General features: G+C 42.3%; 1 protein-coding gene across 22 annotated transcripts in view; it reads right to left on the reverse strand.

Moving 5' to 3' along the window:
* baz2b.S (bromodomain adjacent to zinc finger domain 2B S homeolog) overlaps window positions 1-21,712 on the reverse strand; it is a 156,836-nt gene extending 135,124 nt beyond the window's left edge. For 7 of the 22 annotated variants that reach the window (XM_041578664.1, XM_018238814.2, XM_018238813.2 and 4 more), the window contains exons 1-3: window positions 21,263-21,709; window positions 17,789-17,886; window positions 12,253-12,377 (exon numbers count right to left, since the gene is read on the reverse strand). The gene's annotated coding sequence lies outside the window, so the exon portion shown is untranslated. Of the gene's footprint in view, window positions 1-12,252; window positions 12,378-17,788; window positions 17,887-21,262 lie in introns of all 22 variants that reach the window. The other 15 variants (XM_041578661.1, XM_041578660.1, XM_018238809.2 and 12 more) reach the window with 8 other exon arrangements.
* Between the last annotated feature and the right edge of the window lie 344 nt (window positions 21,713-22,056).

The raw sequence follows: 22,056 nt of genomic DNA on the forward strand, positions 1-22,056 counted from the left end.
CTCTATGGGGCTATCAATGCTGATTTTATTTGTATATACAGTAGATATATTTAAGTATTTTATTCTCACTGGTTAAATATATAATTACATATGTTCTGCGTGATCATGTGTAATATACTAGGAACAGAAATATTAACCCATATTGACCTAAAAGGCTCACTTGTCTCACAAAAGTAAACGTATGGCTGAGAGATGTTCAGAGAGAAAATACACCAAACTTTTTGACAGGAGCTCACACAGACATGCAGGATAGGCTGAATGGAAACCCATGTAAGAAATACTTACCGATCGTCCTCCCAAGATGGCGATGTATTCCATGCGGCTCCTCCTGGGCGCAGATTGATAACGTCACGCCAGCGTCGACGGGACGCCGGTGCCAGATTGGACACCAGCGTCGAAATGCCTACATGAGGACGCCAGCATCATGACGTCATCACGTCCATTTTTGGTTCCAAAGGAGGGCTATAAAAGACGCCAGAACACTTCAGACTGTGCCCTACAATAGGTTCTACGTTGTGTGTTCTTGGGTGCGCTATTCTGATTCCTGTGTTTGACCCTTGCCTGATTATCGTTATTTGAACCTTCGCGCCTGAATCAACCATTCTTCTGCCTTATCCCTATCTGTACTGTGTATTGTTGAACTGGTGCTTCCTCCTTGGTCCGCTACTCCTGGCTGAGCCTTCGGGTCCCTTACAGTATTGTAGGGCCATGGACCCCTCTGAGGAGGCACATCCTCAGCCCGACTTCGGGAGAGCTTTTCGTGGACTTGCTACGCGAATGGAGGTTTATGAAGCACAGCAGACCCACTTCAGCCAGGCGTTGGAGGCTATCCTGGAGAAACTGTCTGCCCTCACACCAGCGACACTGGTTCCAGCCTCAGTTCCTTGCCCGGTGGTTTCAGCTCACACTTCCGAGCCACGTATCCCGGCGCCTCCTCTCTACAGCGGTGATCCTCAGGCGCGCAGAGAGTTCCTGAACCAATGTGAAATTCAATTTACGCTTCTTCCCAACCAGTATGTCTCGGAACGCTCCAAGGTGGGATACATTATTACCCAACTGACTGGAAAAGCCCTAGAATGGGTATCCCCTCTGTGGGAGAAGGAGGATCCTTTGATTGACGATTCTAAAGCCTTCATCCAAGATCTAAGAACTGTGTTTGACGCCCCCTGCTGGGCAGCGACCGCTTCCTCACGGTTGTTCCAGGTCTGGTAGGGGACTCCTACCATGCCTGAATATGCCATAGAGCTCCGCACTTTGGTCACTGAAACGGGTTGGAACAATGAGAGCTTCCATGCCGCTTTTTACAACGGGCTCTCAATACGTCTGAAAGATGACTTAGTCTCCTGTGAGCTGCCTACGCGCTGGGAGGATCTTATCGCATTGGCTGTCAAGGTGGATACTCGACAAAGAGAGCACCAAGAAGACAAAGATGGTGTCAAGAGATTCCAACCCTTATTGGCCCCCCGCTTCCAAAGACTGTTGCTTCCCAGCACATCTCCTTCTATAGTACCAACTACTTCTTCTGCGTCTTCTTCAGATTCTACTACTACGCCTGCTGAAGAACCAATGCAGATAGGACGTGCTTGACTGTCTGAACAGGAGAAGTTGAGGAGACGGGCAGCAGGACTTTGCCTTTACTGTGGGGGTAAATCTCACTTTGCCCATGAATGTGCAGTGAAGCAGAGAAACGCCAACGCCTTGGTTAGCTTGGGGAGACTTACCTGGGTGGGATTAATGCTCTTCCCCATAGTTCCTCTCACAGATTTCTTCTGCCTGTTCAGATTCAACTTGCCACCAAGACCATCTTCTCTCAAGCCTTCCTCGACCCTGGGGCGGCTGGGAACTTCTTGAATCACACATTCACTGAACAATAAGCCATTCCTTTACAACCATTATTTGAACCTCTTCAAGTCTTGGCCATCGATGATAAACCACTATCTTCTGCTTTCATCTTCAAATTCTCCCTTGAACTTCCCTTCAAAGTCGGTTCCCTATTATCAACTGCCCTTCCACACCAGTGGTTCTGGGACTACCTTGGCTCCGTCTTCAAAATCCAGTCATAGACTGGTCAACTTCTCAAATTTCTCACTGGAGTTCCTTTCGCCAGCAGAACTGTATTCCTAGTAAACCTATCCTGAAACTATCCTTCGTTTCCATGGACTTATCATCTCTGCCATCTGCTTATCAAGATTTCTCAGATGTTTTTTTACAAGAGGTCTGCTGAAACTCTTCCACCTCATCGGTCTGGTGGAGTTGCTTCCTGGTACCATGCCTCCATGAGGACGTACTGTAACCACTCTCTCCTTCCGAGACCAAGGCCATGAAGGAATACATCCAGGAGAATCTTCTAAGAGGTTTCATTCGTCCCTCTTCATCTCCAGCAGGATTTTTCTTCGTCCAGAAGAAAGACGGTAGTCTACGTCCCTGTATCAACTACCGGGGGCTGAACAAGATTACCTCCAAAAAACGCTACCCTCTCATCTCAGAGCTATTCGATCAACTCAAGGGAGCCAGTCACTTCACAAAGTTAGATCTACATGGAGCCTATAATTTGATCCGCATTTGTGAGGGCGATGAGTGGAAAACTGCTTTGAATGCCCACGATGGACATTATGAATACCTTGTGATGCCATTTGGGCTCTGCAATGCGCCTGCAGTTTTCCAGGAGTTCGTAAACGACATTTTCAGAGATCTTCTTGGACTTTGTATTGTTGTCTATTAGGATGATATCCTTATTTTCTCTAAATCCTTGAAAGAACATCGGCTCCAAGTACGTGAGGTCCTCTCCCGTTTGAGGAAGAACGCTCATTTTGCTAAAATAGAGAAATGTTCTTTTGAAAACTCCAAAATACTTTTCTTAGGTTACATCATCTCCCAAAGAGGCTTAGAGATGAATCCTGCCAAGACTTCCGCTATACAGGATTGGCCTCTTCGGACCAGCACAAAATCCATTCAATGATTCATCGGTTTTGCCAACTATTACCGGCAGTTTATCAAAGGTTTTTCTTCCAAGATTGCACCCATCCTTTCACTCATCCGAAAGGGCGGAAGACCGAACTGCTGGCCTCCTCAGGCACTAGAAGCTTTTAACACTCTTTCTCCTCGGCTCCAATTCTAAGACATCCTGACCATCTTCTGCCATTTTTTATTGAAGTTGATGCCTCGGATGTGGGAGCTGGAGCAGTTCTTTCTCAGAGGTCTTCATGTGATGGAAAATTACATCCCTGTGCCTTTTTCTCCAAAAAGTTCTCTCCCCCTGAACAGAACTACGATGTAGGGAATAGTGAACATTTGGCCGTAAAAGTGGCCTTAGAAGAATGGAGGCATTTACTGGAGGGTTCTGCAGTTCCGTTGACAATCTTTACCGATCATAAGAATCTGGAGTATATTCAGACCCTGAAACGTCTAAACCCCAGACAAGCCCGATGGGCACTCTTCTTTTCTAGGTTCAACTTTGTCTTGACTTTTCGTCCTGGTTCCAGAAATAAGAAGGCCGATGCTTTGTCTAGGAGTTTCCTTCCAGAAGAATCCAGTTGTGGGGATGCTGAACCTATTGTCCAATCTACCAAGATTGTGGCTGCTCTGACTCCTTCCATGGTTTCTCAACTACTGTCTGCACAGGCTTCAGCACCGTCTGATACTCCCCTAGGGGTAGCATTTGTTCCGCCAGAACTCCGCCAGTCCATCCTCGAACAATCTCATGGTTCCAAGCAGGCTGGCCATCCTGGGAATCGAAAGATGACAGACCCGTTATCTCGTCTAGTTTGGTGGCCTTCTCTTCGGAAGGATGTTAAAGATTTTGTCTCTTCCTGTGCTACTTGTGCGGCTTCCAAGTCTGGACATTCTCCTCCGAAAAGTTTTCTTCTTTCTCTGCCCATTCCCATCTGGCCATGGACTTTATTGTTGATCTCCCTGTTTCCCTGGGTCATACAGTCATTTGGGTGGTGGTGGATAGGTTCAGCAAGATGGCCCATTTCATTTCCCTTCGCAAGTTGGCTTCTGCTCCAGAACTTTCAAGACTATTCATTCAACACATTTTCCGTCTTCATGGATTTCCAGCTGAAATAGTATCCGACAGAGGCTCTCAGTTTGTTTCTAAGTTTTGGAGATCTAAGTTTTTGGTGCAGCAGAACGAGTTAACCAAGCACTAGAACAGTTCCTACGCTGTCATGTATCTTTATGTCAAGACGACTGGGCACATCTTCTTCCATGGGCCGAGTTTGCACACAATAATGCCTTGCATGCCTCCTCCAAAAGATCTCCTTTTTTCTGTGTGTTTGGTCAACATCCTATGGCTTTTCCCCAAGATCTTCTTCTCACCAATGTCCCTGCTGCCAATGATGAAGTCACTCACATGTCTGCTATCTAGCATGCCACCAAGGCCAACCTGGAGAAGAGTTCTTTGTCTCAAAAACATTTTGCCGACAGAAGACGTGCTCCCACTCCAGTATGCTCTTGGAGACAGAGTTTGGATTTCCACAAGGAATATCCATCTCAAGATTCCCACTCCCAAGCTTGGTCCTAAATTCATCTGCCCTTTTCCTGTCATCGAGGTCATCAACTCTGTTGCAGTTCGTCTACAGCTACCTCCAGAGATGCGGATCTCCAATGTCTTCCATGTGTCCCTTCTCAAACCAGCATCTTCCTCTGAGTCTTCTTCTTTCCCCACTCCTATTTTTGTGGAGAGTTACCAGGAGTTCGAAGTTAGAAGGGTTTTGGCCTCTCGTGTCTCAAGGGGTGCTCTACAGTACTTGGTCGAGTGGAAAGGTTTCGGTCCAGAGGAATGTTCCTGGGTGAGAAGTTCCGATGTTCATGCCCCTAAAATTCCACAAACAGTTTCCCATAAGGAGGGGGGTACTGTAAGGAATACTTACCGATCGTCCTCCTAAGATGGCGGTGGTGTCCATGCGGCTCCTCCTAGGCGCAGATCGATGACCTACCTTGTGTGTTCCTGGGTGCGCTATTCTGATTCCTTGTATTGATTCCTGTGTTTGACCCTTGCCTGATTATCGTTATTTGAACCTTCGCTGCCTCAATCGAACTTATTGCCTGGACTCGACCATTCCCTATCTGTACCGTGTACTGTTGAACTGGTGCTTCCTCCTTGGTCCGCTACTCCTGGCTGAGCCTTTGGGCCCCTTACAACCCAGGATAGTCTGCTTCTGCTTACAGGAACCCCTTAGGCTCCCCTTAGTGACCCAAACCCATTCTCACATTCCATGTTGAAGTGATGGGTTTGCGCATCATGGAAAGCAGAGGGACTTTATGTTTTAGGATCTATCATTTCACAATAGACCAGTGTAAGGAAGGCGTTGGATCATTTTATTAACCTAAGGGGGTAGGAAAATGGTCCTTGCAAGCATAGGCAGATTATCAGGTTTCCTTTCAATTCATGGAATCAGGTATGTCTGTGTATAAAATATATGTTTATATTCATTTCTGGCAGCTCAGATACTGTTTAAGCACCTTTTCTATAGTCCCAACTGATTAAGCCCATGTCAAAAAGGGGGGTATAATCTCTTCTTTAAATAATGCTCAGTAAAAACAAGAGAGCATTAAGTTAGGTGTAGGTGTGCATGGAATGAGCCACTCGTTTTCCATACCTCCCAACCGTTTTTCACAGGACAGTCACGATTTTGACAGCTCAACCAGCAGTCCCGGGTTTGTTACTGGGGGTTACAACTTTCTCTTTGATCTCCTGCACTGAACAGCCAGAAAAAGATACAACATTTATAACTTAAAGGACCAGTAACACCAAACATTTTTATCTAAAAATTCCATTCCAAATACTAAAATAGGCTTTTTGCAGAGAAGCCCAAATACATACTTAGATACTTTTGTAACAATTTGAGATAAGCCAGAAACTGTGATTTGCAGCTTAAAGGGCAATGCACTGCAAAACTGTAATAACACATAAAAACTGCAGAAATGTGTTCAAACTTTCATAACCTGCCAAATATTGTAAAATGGACATGGTAATTAGGGGGTGTAGCCACAAAAACGGGCGTGGTCAAAAAATCTTTCTATTTCCAAAATGTTGGGAGGAATGGTGTTCTGTGGAGATGAGAAACAATGCAGAAGCACAAGATTGAGTTGTGGGCAACTGCCTTACTCTACGGAGCACAACATGTTAATAGTGAGAAGCTAAAGGGACACCTCTGTTAATTGGTTTGTTAGATGGGTTGGACTGGCCTACCTGATTGCCTGAGGGGCCCCAGCCCAGGGTTATTCTCATCAGTTCTTCCTTATATCCACCACAGGGCTAAATGACACTAACACTTATCAATATCTACCAGGGCCGGAACTAGGGAAGGCAGAGTAGGCATGTGCCTAGGGCGCAAAGCTGGGTTACCTTATCTGCCTCCTTCCCCTGGTCTGGTCACCTCTCTGGCCAGCGGCCTTTCATGTGGGTGCCAGTGACTTTTTGGCTCAGAGGCTGGCCACGTTGCCTAGGGTGCCTGGCTGGCATGGCCCGGCACCGAGAGATTTGGTATTTCTTAAGAAACTGGGTCCTGGATTTCAGGTTCTCTCAATTATATGTTTTGACTTATATTGTTCATATGGTTTTATATGTATATACAGAGTTGGATTGGGCAGATGCGCACCCTGTGCTGCTTCTTCCTGCCGCAGCCTTCGGGCCGGCATGCGTGCACACATCAGGGTGGGGTCCGGAGGAGTTCCCTGAAACTGTAGCCCAGGGGGCCCCAGGCCCCCCAGTCCAACCCTGTGTAGGTAATAAATGCATTATGTGTGCAATTGCCCAATTTTAGCATGCAACAAATCTTGCACAATAACTCTTTTAACTGATCAGGACTGCAACTCCACCTATTAGTCATGCTGCTCAGACTTAGGATGCAAAGAGGGGTTCTGCAATTTTTTAGGAAACAGTATCAAGGAGGAAATAACTAAACGACCCTCGTTCATTATTACTGTTGGTCTTAAATTCAATATTTAATATTGTTCATTAAGTCTACTTGTGGTACCAAATTTATCATCTGTGCTTGGACCAACAGAGCTAAATGGTCAAAAAGTGTCAGGCTCTTCTGCTTCAACATATATCATTCTTGTGTACTGCTAATTTAAGAGTTGTAATGGATGGATGGATAGACAGATAAATAGTAGATAGATAGAAATTTAAATGATAATTCATGATAATGTACCTCCAGACAACAGGCAAACATGGAAGCCCATAAGTTTTTACGGTAGCTAATTACATTGGGACTCAACGCATTAAATTAAAAAGTGCCTTTTATACTGTTCACCTTAAAAGTCAATTACTCAGTCATTCCTGCTGGCTCTGATCCAGCAATGAAATTGGTTACATGATGGCCTGTTAGGGTTTGCAAGTGGCTAGAAACCCACTGTTTTCATTTCCTTTTCTCTCATTTTTGTGAGTATCATCTAATGTATCATATTCACAGAGGACTAACTATCAACATATGTAATGACATCAATTACAAGAATCAGCAGTTTTCACTCAAACCATGCTACTTCATTATATTAACATAGTTAAAGTACAGGTGCTCATCTTTAGTACATGCTGATGCCCCTTTAAGTAGTGTCAAGGGACAGCAACTCTCCTGCCCATGAGTCTTTTATCATTAACTTTCAGACACTGGATCCTTATAAACACCCTCTGCCAATACTGTATTGTAATGGTTACATAGTACAAGTTGATCCGTTCCAGGGACTAGTCTGATTGCCATCTTGGAGTCAGGAAGTTATGTTGACTATAACAAACAAGAAACAAACATAGACTGTTTAGGTTATGTTCTCATCTTTTCTCTTCTACTTCCAAGTGGGCCAGAGGCCTATTTAATGCAAAGGGAACCATTGAGAATCATACCTGCTCTCTTTACACCTGAAGGGGGGCGGCCAACAAAGAAATCCGGCGCTGACTACTGTTGTTATCAGTTAACAAACAAATACTGTATGTTGTTGTATAGTGGGATTTGTAATCCAGCTAAATTTGGGTGAAGTTAAGTTTAGCAAAAAAAAAGGTAAAATGAAGTGCAACATTCAGTGCATTCCTATATTTAAAAGGCAACTGGACCCCTCCATAAAACTGTCCCACTGTGCCACATAGCTGACCAAAATAATTACAGATTCTAATTTAAGAATCCTCTTGAATCCATTAGGCCTTTGGCCCGTAAAGGGGACCCATCACCCAAAAAAAGTATTCCAAATCCTATTTTATCATGTTAATCAAGCAAAATAAATTAAAATGTTACTGTAATCAGTCTGGGAACTCATAATTATAGCAAGCAGGCAGGAGCCATTTTGTGGACACTGTTATTAAGGCAAGCCTTCCATCATCTCAGACTCTTGTTTGTGCACCAGAATGGGGGACCTGATGTCCATCCCTATGTACTGGTTACACAACTAAATGGTTCAGAGAACTGGGGGAATGTGGGGAGAGCAGTGATATCTAGCAAGTGCTGAATGGAAAGTGAAAGTAATTGCTTGCCCCGCATGTGATATTTGATTTACAGCTGACATTTTTAAATGAGTTTACAACAGCTATGAATGCTTTAATAAAGAAAAAAGAATTTGGATTTCATGTTTAATTTGAAAATAACTTTTATTATACAGCTTTTTATGGGTGACGGTCCCCTTTAAGAACAGGGGCAACATTTCACTGGGCAGGGTTGATTTAAGAATCCTCCCCTAGCATGCTGGACTACAGCTCCCAGTATGCGTGAACCTTTATAAACAAGGTGGAAACTGCATTCCAAAAAAATTGGCATAGCCTATGGTTGAGCCATGAACCATGCCTGCTTTTAAGTATAGGACCAGAGCCATTTAATGCCTTTAAGGACTGAATTGTCACAGAGTAGATTGGCCCTTGTATGACCACCTGTATTCCCAAAGTTTAGTGGGGACCTAAAATGATTTTGCAGCGGGGCTCGGTCTTTTCTAGTTATATCACTGTCCCAACATATAACCCCTTGTAAAATAAACTAACAGCAGTTATTACTATTCATCTTACTTTCAGTAGATGGAATGTGTCATTTATAAAACCTTGAGTATATATTGACTTCTAAAATGTTATAATAATATAGATACAGTATCTGTGGGATTTTGATTGCTTATGAACCAAGTAAAAATGCCCATTTTATTTGATTTCTCAAATTTTTAACCAAACTGTCACAGCTGTTTAGCTAGTCCCACTGGCTTAACGAGACCAACAAAGGGCAATCAGAAAGCCTATGGCTTGCCTGAGCAATTTTATCACACACAATCAAATTATATTTTGTCTGGCCATAAGCACAGGGTTATATAAAAAAAAATTATAGCCAATCCTAATGAGCCAAACAAATCTGAAGCCAAACCCTCAAACTATCTGAAGCAGAATTCTAGGAAGAAATTAGCATGTATTTTTCAGGATAGCGGACATGACTATTAATTGGATAAAACATAAACAGTAACAAAATAATATTCAACTTCTGAAAATGCAAGTCCTGTCAAAAGTATATAGCAAACATATTAATGTGACAATTAGTTTCCATTGTCTTCATGCTTCCTCCGGTAAGGATTAAATAAGGCAAGGCACTGTAGAACAAATTAAGTCTAAATATCTAAAATATTTGCACAAACATGTCTGTTCGTTATTATGCATTCTCTTTGCAATTTTTGTATTAATTTGGTAAATTCGGTGATATGTATTTTAGTGTTGCAAAACAGAGATAAATTTCTTAAACAGTAGCAAACCACAGTTTTTATGTGTTTGTGTATAGGGGGCAATAATAAAATTGCTTGCTCTGTAGGCAAATAGGGATGCACCGAATCCAGTATTCAGTTTGGTTTTTGGGCAGGATTCAGACTATTTCAGCTGGATTTGTCTGAATCCTTATGCCTGGGCGAACCAAATTCAAATTCCCCTCCCTCCCCCTGATTTGCATATGCAAATAAGAATTCAGATTCCGTTCGGTATTTAGCCAAATTTTTCACAAAGGATTCAGGATTCAGCCGAAACCTAAAATATTGGATTTGGTGCATCCATACAGACAAACCCACTTCCCCTCTTTTTCATCCTCTAATGTGGCATTTAATATACATAATGGAATGATGTATTTATCCTACTTTCCTTTTTATTACCTCATTTGCCTGTTTGTGAAGGTGCGTTGCCCATTTGCAAACATTACTGGTGCACTTGCCAACAGCTATTTTCTCATAATGGTAAATTCAGATGGATAGACAGATACAAGCTTAGTCTGAGTGGCATGGCTTCCTCAGAAGTTTTGCTCTATAAGAAGTGCTTACAATGAATTCTGTTCTTCACTATACCTATCTATATACTACTTACTAATGAACTCTACTCCAAAGCCATGGGATAAAACAACATCCAGAAAAAGAAGGCAGGTGATGGTGCCCATGCTTCTTCAGAGGATCTGCATGATCCTACTCCAACACAACAACTCATCACCTCTGCAGAATTTAGACCATTCTTGCTGCTATGTTTACATATTTAACGGATGAAGGACAGGGATAACTATCAGGCAAGACACTCTCAGGGGCAGATTTCTCAAAATGTGAGTTCAGATTTTAATAAATAAAAACTCCCCCACGTTCTGTTCATTCCTATGGGATTTTTGGAAGAGTATTCATCAAATGGTGAGTTCCAGTTATCCTCCTAAAAATCCCATAGAAATAAATAGAATGTGGGTGAGTTTTTGTTTATTAAAATCTGAACTCACATTTTGAGAAATCTGCCCCTAGATATTTGGGAGAAAACATCTGTGAGAAGATAGAACAACAACAGTCTCAACTATAACCTAGGAAATAGACAGTATAACAACAATATCAAAGTGGGTTTGATGAATAGAGCTGAGAACAAGGACCCATAAGAGAGTTTTTACTGACTAAAAGTGAATTTAGGTTAATTCACTGCTGATAATGGGCCAGCACAACAGGGTTCCAGCTAGGTCCCCACCACCAGAAGTCCTATATTGCCCACTTCTGGTTAAATAAATAAATCACCAAGGCTTTTGCTCTGGCAAAAGTGCAGAGAAGAGAGTTTCTTGTATCTCAGTGAAGAATCACCTTAAAGCCAAATATTATTTTCTAATCCCATGAGGTCACTGAATGAATTAGACAGCAATAGGTGTATTCAAGACAAAATGCTATTATCTGCATTATTGGGACATGTATGGGATCTGCAAGTATTTTTTCTTCTACAATTTTGTGTGTGCGGATAATATGTGGAATATGATCTTTCATAAATGCAATTGAACAGTTTGTTTTAGGAATTAAAAAAAGGATTTTTTTTTACTTCTCTATTTCGTTTACTGTTAATATCGACTTTAAAATGCAGAATTTTCTTAATATTAATTTGAGGACGTGAGAACAATTTAAGCAATATAATATTTCCTAAACAAAAGCACTTCATTGGGTGAAAGGTCAATCAGGAATACTACATATTGTTTGTATTTCCTATTTATATATTTTTTCTTTACATTAGATCCCACTCAGCTGATGTGATTAACCTAAAAATAAACAATGCTATACAACTATGAAAGGGATAGTATCCTACATTATTGTATGTTCCCAATTTTCATTTATTTGCATATTGTGAAATTGCTGTGGAGTTGTGAGGTGTGTTTTATTATTATTTTTATGTTGCTATATTGTTCCTGTCTGCCTAACTATACATGAAGATTAGGGAGCACCAACCATCAATCGTAGAGAATGCTGTGCTGGGTCAAGTAAATTAAACATGTATCAAAAAAGGAAAATAACTGACCCATATAACTGCACCCTCCCATACAATGTAGTTGAAGTGTGCTTCAAAAGCGGATTAGGCTCCTTGCAGCCCCGGGTGCAAGCCGTACCCCCTGCCAGGGCAAAATATACATATATCAAATAAAGCAGCAAAAAAAAAAAGTGAAAAACTTTACTCAAATGCCATAGCCAACGTTTCGTGCTACGCAGGCCCTTTGTCAAGCCATTAATTAACAGTGTCTAAATGTGTTTAAATACCCACAACAGGGAGGAGTCACACAATTCCACCTCCATATTACCCATGAGTCACAGTGAGCTATTTTCATGCCAAATTACATTCAATATACCAAATTATCCCATATGTTAAGTGTCTCATACTCATATTTTGTTACAAAAAAGTGGATTGTAGAAAGTGTTATATAGTAACAAGTAATAGATAAAAATCTTTTTATATAATAAACAGTGACACAATGTATTAAAATCCTCTTAAATAGCCATTGAAACATAAGTATCAAGGGCAGGAAGCCTTACTTTGCTTTATCTCAATATTGGACCTCTTGATTTTACTTATCTCTGGCTCCAATGCTGAATTCAGGGAACTGATACCCCAGAATTACTTTGAATCAGGAGCTCCCATATCTTTAAATCTCACTGTCCTATAAAACAATAAAAATAGAAATAAAATTATTATATAATAGTCATTTTAAATCTGTAAACAGACACATATTAAAAATAAGCATATCAATAAAGTCAACTACAAGCACTTACTTATATAAATAACATAGGTGTATATTCTTTATTCAAGCCACCCGGCGTTAAAGTGCCCAATGTATTGATCCAACGCATCTCTAATTTCTTAAGGATTTGTTGTCTATCACCGACACGTCTTAATGGCTACACATTATCAATAACCTGATATCGTAGTTGTGAAACAGTATGTTTCATTTCATGAAAATGTGCGGGTATCGGTAAATGCAACAATTTACAGCGTATGTTAGACTTATGTTGCTTTATCCTTTCTTTTACATTCTGTGTCGTTTCACCCACATACGCTAACCCAGATGGGCACTTATTCAGGTAAACCACATACCTGGACTCACAAGTATAGTATTTATTAATCGAGATGTTTTTACCCGTATGGGGATGTGTAAAAGAATTCCCTTTGGTAATATTATTGCAATGTGCACAAGATAAGCAAGGGAATGTCCCCTTTTGAAGGGGTCCTAAGAATTGTTGTCAAAGTTTCTTTTGTGGACCTATATCCGCTCTCACCAAAAGGTCCTTTAAGTTTTTATTACGTTTGTAGGCCATTAAGGAAGGGGATGAGAATTCTTTGACATGTGAAACCCGTTTTGAGGACCTGCCAATGTTTTCTCAAAATATTCTTAACCTGATCACTTGCCACTGAATACTGACTTACAAAGGCTAACTTACTTTCTTTCTCTATAGTATCTGTCTTTTTGGGAGTCCTTAACTGTGCAGGTGTTATATTTTTTATAGCTATCAAATCTTCCATTAATTTACACTGGGAATAACCCCTTTCTATGAACCGTTCCGACATTTCTTTTAAACAGACACTGTTGTTCATTGGAAACAATCCTTTTAACCCTCTTAAACTGTGTCTTCGGTAAAGACTTCAATAATGTTGCAATGGTTATTTAAGAGGATTTAAGAGGAATACATTGTGTCACTGTTTATTATATAAAAAGATTTTTATCTATTACTTGTTACTATATAACACTTTCTACAATCTACTTTTTTGTAACAATATATGATTATGAGACACTTAACATATGGGTTAATTTGGTATATTGAATGTAATTTGGCATGAAAATAGCTCACTGTGACTCATGGGTAATATGGAGGTGGAATGGTGTGACTCCTCCCTGTTGTGGGTATTTAAGCACATTAAGACACTGTTAATTAATGGCTTGACAAAGGGCCTGCGTAGCCCGAAACGTTGCCTATGGCATTTGAGTAAAGTTTTTCACTTTTTCAACAATACCGGAGTGCTGCAGCTTTATTTGATATATGCACCCTCCCATACATTACATCCAAAAACGCATACGTAATAATTAAATAAAAGTAACTTTTAATAAATTATTAAAACAAATGTCCAGTGTGCATAGATTAAAATATAGGTTAATAGCAGGAAGACGGTTTGACTTCCTGTTATTAACCTATATTTTAATCTATGCACACTGGACATTTGTTTTAATTCATTATTAAAAGTTAGGTTTAATTTAATTATTGCACATGAGTTGTTGGATGTAATGGAAGGGAGGGTGCAGCTATACAAGTCAGTTCTTTTCCTTTTTTGATACATGTCTGCCTAACTAACCACTATATATTAAAGAGGACCTGTCACCTTAAAAAAAAATCCAATTTCTTTTATATAATTTTAGTTGATCAAAATTAACTTTACTTACACTATACTTATTATTCAAATTTTGTTTCCCTCAGTCTTGGAATTACACAATCACAGCAAACAGACATGAGCCATTTTGTGGCAATTTGTTATTAAGACGAATTGCATAACTCCCAACATTTGAAAACTGTACAGAGGGACAAGAACATCAGCTGCACGTAACACGGTGAATTGTTCTGACCACACCCATTTTATGTCACACCCCCTAATTACCATGTCCATTTTACAAAATTTGGCACGTCATGAAAGTTTGAACAGTTTTAGGGCCATGTTTTATGTGTTATAACAGTTTTGCTATTGAAGGTGAAATGGCCCGTTAAGCTGTAAGTTTCCCCAAGTCACCTGCGTATCTTATATAGTTACATTTGTATCTTTGCTTATTTTAAATTGTATTAAAGTGTAATTAAATGTATTAAAGTGCACCTGCTCAGTGTTCTGGGATATGTTCCAAAAAATCTTATTTTAAATAAGAAACGTTGTATCTTTTTCTGGCATCAGTGTAAGAGATCAAAGAGAAAGTCAGGACATTTCAGTAAGAATCCCAGGACTGTGGGCTGAAAATCTTGTGTATCTTGTGTATGTGAGGCAGGGCAGGTAATATTTGACTGCTCAGATATTTAGACACCTTTATAACAGGTATGGATAATTAAATACAAAAAAGTTCCATGCAAAGGACTTTCCCTATAGAGCTTTTTATATGTAGGTGACAGGTCCACTTTAATAGCCATTTTGGTGATAGTGTTGCATGCCACGTCTTTACTGAGTTTGTTCACAAACTCGACATCGCCAAACGAGAGGATCTCTCTGTGTATAGCTACCTTTTTTCTAGATCATTTGTGCATCATGCATTATGAAAAGCAGAGGAACTTTTGTACATCCACAAGGGCAGTCCAGCACTTTTCCCACCGTCAGATGCATGTAACACCATATTTATTTAAGGTACTTGGTTAAAAATGCACTCCCTCCACTTAGGGTAAGGGCAGGCTGAGACAATAAGATCTGGTCAGTGTCCCTGCTCCATTGATTTGAATCTGATCAGTCTGTGTGAGCTCACACACAGCGGAACTGAAGCTAAAGACAGTCCAAATATGTGAAAGGAGTCCTCTCCAGCTGACATCAGCTTCAGCTCCACTGTGTGTGGGTGCACATGGGCTGATCAGATTCAAATCAATGGAGTAGGGGCACTGAGCAAATCTGCTTCTTTCAGCCTGCAAAAATGTACAGGCTTACAAAAGCCAGCGCCTTCAGCCTGTGTGCCCATAGCCTTAGTCCTTTGGCTCAAATGTGCCGAATTTGCAACAATTTGGGTGAATAAGATGCAATTGCAGTAGGCGCATCACAATTGCATCTTATAATTGCACAATTGCATCTTATAATTGCAAGAGTATTATTCCTTTGCAACAGCAATACATGATGTACATGAGCCCTAAGGTCTCCAGAAATACTCTTAGCTGCCATACAGAACAGACAGGAGAGTTAGTTTAGCATCTTGGTAACATCTGGGGAATAATAATGGTCTTCCAGTTGATGATTAAGTCTTGCTATTAGTAATATCAGCACCCCCACATTGGGCACCCCCACAGTAGAGGTATGGCAGCTCAACGCTAGTGTGAATTAGAGAAAACTAAACAAATACCGTTTTAAAAAGTTTAGTTTGAGTATTCAGTACCTTATACCTGTGATGTATAACCAATCAATCTGTTGTTGAACTACAGATAAACTATTATAGGCACTCAGCCTGGATCCAACCCTATACAAATGCTCAAAAATGTCATTTTCTATATCTACTAATCTCTGGCTCCCTTCTTGGCTACTGGTGGCAGGACCGGTGAATTTCCCTGCATGTATAATTTAGAACCATCTGTTCCTTGTGATGCTTCACCGTTTAAAAATGTTCACGTCTCTAAATTTTCATATAATTGACAGCGATTGTTCACTCCCAAATATTGAGCAACAAAACACTCTCTGTATACCTATACAAAGGGGGGCCCTGGGGTGGAATATTTGATCTTATATTTAGCAAAGAATTATCTGTAAACACTCAGGTACAGTGTTGTAAAATATCTAAAGAGACAGAAAAAAAAATATGGTGATAAATGGCAATGCCCATTCACTCTCAATAGGGTGTGAACAAAACACTTGAAAGCATCCTATGTGTAATTGCCCTAAAAAACACCTTTCCTGGTTCCTACAAAAGATTTTTAAGGGGCAGTATAGGGTTACATGGATTATCACATGACAGGTGGAACTTTCTATGAGACAAGAAGAATCTATTGTTTAGAAAACATTTTAAAGAACAGGGCCCTTTATTGTTCTCTTCCATGCAAGGGCTGACGAGTCTGGTGTAGCCTGCAGGTTACAATATGTTTTTATAAGGAAGCTTTCCTATAAGGCATTGCTAACACACTAATGTTGCTGCAGAACATGGATTTAACCCTGTAAAGAACTGGTGTGACCAGTGTTGGACTGGGGGAGTATGGGCCCACCAGAGCTGCCACTTCACGGGCCTGCATAAAACCTGTTTCAGCCCCCCAACTCCCACCTCCAACATAAGGGCCCCTGTGCCAGCCATAACTTTCCTCCATTTGCCTCCCTCCTGTCCCCAAACAGCATGCACCTGCTTTTCTGCCCCAGCCCCTGACCTGCCAACTCCAGGCCCCTCCCCCCCAATGCCATCCGCAGCCCTCCTCCCTTCCCCCGACCAGCGTTTACCTGCTTTCTTCTATCGGTTGGTGCGGGGAGAGGTCAGGGAGTTTCTGGCAGGCATGGGGGAGCAGCCCACTCCAACCCTGGATGTGACCTTATTTACATCACGCAAGGCTCTGCATTTCCCTTTAGGGGAGCCACAAAGTAAATCAGGCTACTGAAGCCAAGGTACAGCACCATATGGAAAAGAGAATACATTCACTTAAGGGAAAATGTAATATGTTTCGCTAGCGTAAAGAAACCGTTCTCAAAGAAGCTTGCGAACGTTAGAGACCATGTTTGCTCCATTTTTACCCTCAATCAGGGGTGCTTCACCAATGAGGCGAGTTGAGGCTGTCGCCTCAGGCAGCAGCGCCCACTAGGTACCAGGGGCGGCAAAAATGCTGCTCCTGGTACTTTAAGAGCGAATTTCCGGGGGAGGCGGGGCAGCAGCAACTGCTGCTGCTTCAGGCTGCGGAGGGGCCAGGATCGCCCCTGCCCTCAATGACATCCTTTTTGACCAAATTGCTTATGCTAATGTTGCAGTGTAATAACATTTTGCAAATTGCAAACCAATTTTTTTACAACAAAATATTTAACGAAACTGCAGAGCAGGTGTCAAAGGTTTGCGATGTACAATTAAGATTTGCAATGCAATTGTCGGCTTGCTGGCGCTCCCTACGCTTACAGCGTTTTCCCCAAGATGCCAGCGCCCAGGGGAGTCACCATTCCGGCGCAGCGTTATTACGCCAGCGTCAAAACATGCGGCGTCCGCATGTGACGTCATCACACACTTTTGGTGCAAAAAGTTGCATAAAAGGACGTCAGAGGCTTGAATCTTTGCCCGATTGTAGGTTCTTCTACTTAGAGTTCCTGAGTGTGTTTTTTGTGTGTGTTTCTGTTCCTTGACCCAAGCCTGAATCCTGACCACAAAATCTTGCCTTCTGAACTGACCTTTGTCTGAACTGACGATTCTTCTGCCTAATCCTTCTGTACTGCGAACTGTGTTCCTCGTATACCGCTTCCTCCTTGGTTCACACTGCAAACTGGGCCTTGACAGCAATAAAAGCGAAGAATATTACATTGCGATAGGCAAATTTTTATTACATTTCCCTCATAGTAAGCCAAAACCTCTGTTTCCAGGACTGTTTAACTGGAGGCCCATAAGCCAGAAGTGGCGATTAGCGATCCGCTACGAAAAGCATGCAAATGTGCGCAACTCTTTATGTGCGAGGGGGCACTGCCCTCTAGAATGAAATTCCGCTACTTTCCATTCATTTCTATGGGATTTTGAAAGGCATAGGATGAACTTTCACTTTCACCTATTGATAAAAGTGGCGGAATTTCACTCTAGAGGACTGTGGCGATCACTAATTTCACTATTTGATAAATATACCCCAATGAAGGAAACTGTGTAAATAATAGGGGTAATGTACACAGATTGGAAGAAGTACAAGAGCACAAATGGGCCCAAAGGTACACCCCTAAAGGTTGAAAACAAACAATCTTTCATCAATGGTCACAGGAAAGATCGTAATTGTTAAGTCTATGGCCACCTTTAGGGCTCAGTCAGGCAGCTTTTATTCACCCAATCGGGTTGCGCTCTGCACCTCACACCACAGTAACAGGGGTGCAAACCAGTCTTGTTCTCATGGCAGATGGTAAAGACAGTGCCCTTTTGCGGCTTGTGTCATATGCTGCTCACTAAATTCAATGTCTGAGTGACGTACAAGTTAGGGGGTGGGTAGGGGGTGGGAAGAAAGATATTATATTCCTCCTGCATTCAAAACCTAAAAATCATCCTCTGTCCACCTGTGCAGTGATCCTGGATGGTTCCCGCATGTGCACCCCCACACAGCTTAAAAGCATGTAAGAAAAAAAGAAAGTAATACATTTTCCATTGTCAAAATGTAAATATTTTTTGGGGGGAAAAACAAGTCTAACCATAAAAGTAAAGAAGAAAAAAACAAAGTTGAAAATATTGCAGAAACTTAACATAGGCTCACAAGCTGCGGCAGTGCTCCCCCCCTAACTTTCAGTCTGTATAAATAAAGGCAGTCAAAAGATGAAAGATTTTCTAATTTTCTGCCTGCCAAGGATCTGGGAAAAGAAAAAAGGAAGCCTTGGGAATCAAATCACTCAAGATGGCAAGAAGCTTGTTGTTTAGAGGGCAGGGGAAAAGGGGGAGAAAAAAAATGGAGGATATTGTTATATAAACAAAGGGATAAATTTCAGCAACTCGGCCAGTCTGCAGCTGCTGCTCTGTGCAAGGGAGCAGCACAAAAGGCTGAGTGGAGGAGAAGAGGAGGGAAGAGCTGGGACACAGCAAAAAAGATAAGATGTTCTCTGTGCAAGAACCTCTTTCACCTCTGATCTTCTCCGTGCCACCCATTTGCAAAACACTATCATGTACAGGCCCAGACTCTCAATCTGTAAATTCTGGCAAATGCCAGACGGGCTGCTATACTGTAAGTTGACATAGACAGTCACTAATTATTGGGCTGGTGGGGGGCTGCTTGGACCTCTGTGACTTGAAATGAAAGGGTCTATTGTGAATCCCAGTCTGGACCTGATCGTGTACCTGCTTGGTTTGGGAGGGCTGTGCCGTGCTTTATGCAAAAACAGTACCTAACAGGCAGGGTTACCTTTTACCCCTAAAATACTTCTGGGTTCAGGGTTACTGATTGAGGGGTGTGAGGAGGGGGTGACACAGTTTAAGGTTACCAGTCAATGTTGCCATGCATTAAACAGACTAATGGCTGCAGAGTGGCATTCATGGATCCACAAATTCTGCTCATAGTAACAGCCCCTAAGTACTTGGAACACCCTTTGTGGATATTAGATAGGATTCTGTTGTGTAGCACTGCATTATGTGTTGGTGCTATAATGCATGGTAATATTAATAACATCTGAGTACAAGGAGTTAACTGTTGGTACAATGCTGCTACAGAGAAGATTCTATTGAATACAGATAAGCGGTTATCCTGTGGGGTAAACTGTGTCACTCCCCCAATAGAGTCAATCAAAATAGAAATCAAAGTGCAGAACAAATCCACAGCAGTATTCTTTGACTGCAAAAATGTATTGGGAACGTGAAGAACACAACATGTTTCGGGCTAGGCCCTTTATCAACATGTTGTGTTCTTCACCTTCCCAATAAATTTTTGCAGTCAAAGAATACTGCTGTGGATTTGTCCTGCACTTTGATTTCTCTTTTGCTACAGAGAAGATGTAGACTTACAGTGTACAGAGAGGCACAGGGGTTAAAGTATATGGGATACTGGATATCAAGGAGTGGGAAGGGGCGGTTATTATTTTAAGGAAACGGTGGGAATGAAAACTGAAACCAAATATGCTAGAGAGCAGGGACACATGGGTAATGGAGGGTTAAAGGGATGCTGCATGTGTTTGGCAACAGCTGGGGGCATGTTTGGGAACTGAAGTGCCTTTTTACCGGTCTTGGGAAGGGTAGTCAAGATATAATTAGGGGGGTTGTTATGGGGACACAGGTGTGTTGATTAATGTCATAGACACCATGAAACATCAGGAAGGGGAGGTAGTGCAGTGCAAACAGCTAAGAAGCAATGGAAAAAAGTAGAACACATACATAGAGAAATAAAATACATGGTCAGAGGCAGGAGAGCACCAAATCAGCAGGAAGGGGGAAAGGCAGGAGGGAAGCAGAGGGGTATGAAAGGAAATAAGAGCAGGAGGGACAGGAATGAGGCAGTGGGACAGAAAGAAAGACAGGGATACAGCAGGAAGGCAGAGAGGGCCAAGAAGGATGAAGATGGGCAAGAGGGGGATGGGCAGGCAAGGGGCAGGAGGAATACAGGGGGACAGGTGGAGAATGAAGCTCAGGGATTCATAAAAAAGCAAATGTGCAAGACTAAAAGGCCAAGAGGAGGAAGAAAGCCAGGAATGCAGTGAAGAGACAGGGGCAACATGAAGAAGAAGAGTAGAGGCATAGGAGTCGGACAGAAGGACAAGATGAGGAAGAGCAGGGGGAAAGGAGGCGGACAGAGAGGCAAGAGGAGAAAGAAGTGAAGTGGCAAAACGCTGGGGATAACAGAACCGATATAACAACAGAGGAGAAAGAAGAGCCTGCTCCCAGCGCCGGCGGGAAACTTTGCCCAACAGCCGCCAGGGATTCAGCTAAACAACCGGCGATAGGAACCTGAGAGAGGGACAGCCGGGAGCCTGGGAGAAGCCCTATTTAAACCGACGGGGATGGGCCCCTGACGCTCTGCTCAAAACACCCTCAACACCCCTATAATTCTGAGCGTTTAACACTTGTCCAAAAGCGCCAACACCTTTATAACAACAAGGACCCGGCATAACTTCATCCCCTCCTCCCCCAACATGGGGTGCAACTCTCACAGCCCTCTCTTACTGGATAATAAACAAGCCTCCCCCGCGAGCACTCACCTTCAATTCCGCAGAGATGACGGGGTCCCGGGTCTTTCCAGTGCAGAGGATGAGGGCTACTTTTTGGGGAAAGTGATGGACGGGGAATCTGCTGTGTGTGTCCGTTCCTCCTTCCCCAGGAGCGCTGGGAAGGGACATAAAGGCAGAGGGTGGAACGGAGCCGCTTCCTCAGTGTGTGTCTGTGTCTGTGCAGCACATTCAAGGAGATTCTTACCAAGGTTTATTATTCAGCTTCACTTCAAGGCAAAAGCTCCAGGAACCCGAAGTGACGTCAGCCAACAAGCTCACAGCAACAATGTAATACTCTGCTGTACAGAAACAAACTCGCAGCATCAATGTAATACTCTACTGCTGTACAGAAACAAGCTCCAAAATGCACTACTCTTCTGCACACCAGGCAAGCAAGCTCTCAACAACATAATGCTCTGCTGTACACCAAGCAAACAAGCTTGCAACAATGTAACACTCCACTGTACACCAAACTAGTGTAGCTTGACCAGAAAACTGCAGTGACCCATGGGTTGACCACCAGATGACCAAGTTTGGGTTGAAATTTGGCCAACCATTCCAGGTTATGGTTGGGTGTGGGTCAGACACTCCCCCACTGCTCCCAAAGATTCCCTGTCTTGGATCCAGAGGTGAGTGTACAGAGTGACATGAGTACAGGTCCAGTGCGGCATCGCCAAACAAACGGATCTTTCCCCGATATGCCATTAACGAGCATGGCTATATCGGGGGTAATCTGAACGTTTGGCCGTATGGCCGAACGATCCGATTACAATGCACAATGGGCT

The sequence above is a fragment of the Xenopus laevis genome, chromosome 9_10S (genome assembly GCF_017654675.1).
Source record: "Xenopus laevis strain J_2021 chromosome 9_10S, Xenopus_laevis_v10.1, whole genome shotgun sequence".
In the NCBI taxonomy this organism is placed as follows: Eukaryota; Metazoa; Chordata; class Amphibia; order Anura; family Pipidae; genus Xenopus; species Xenopus laevis.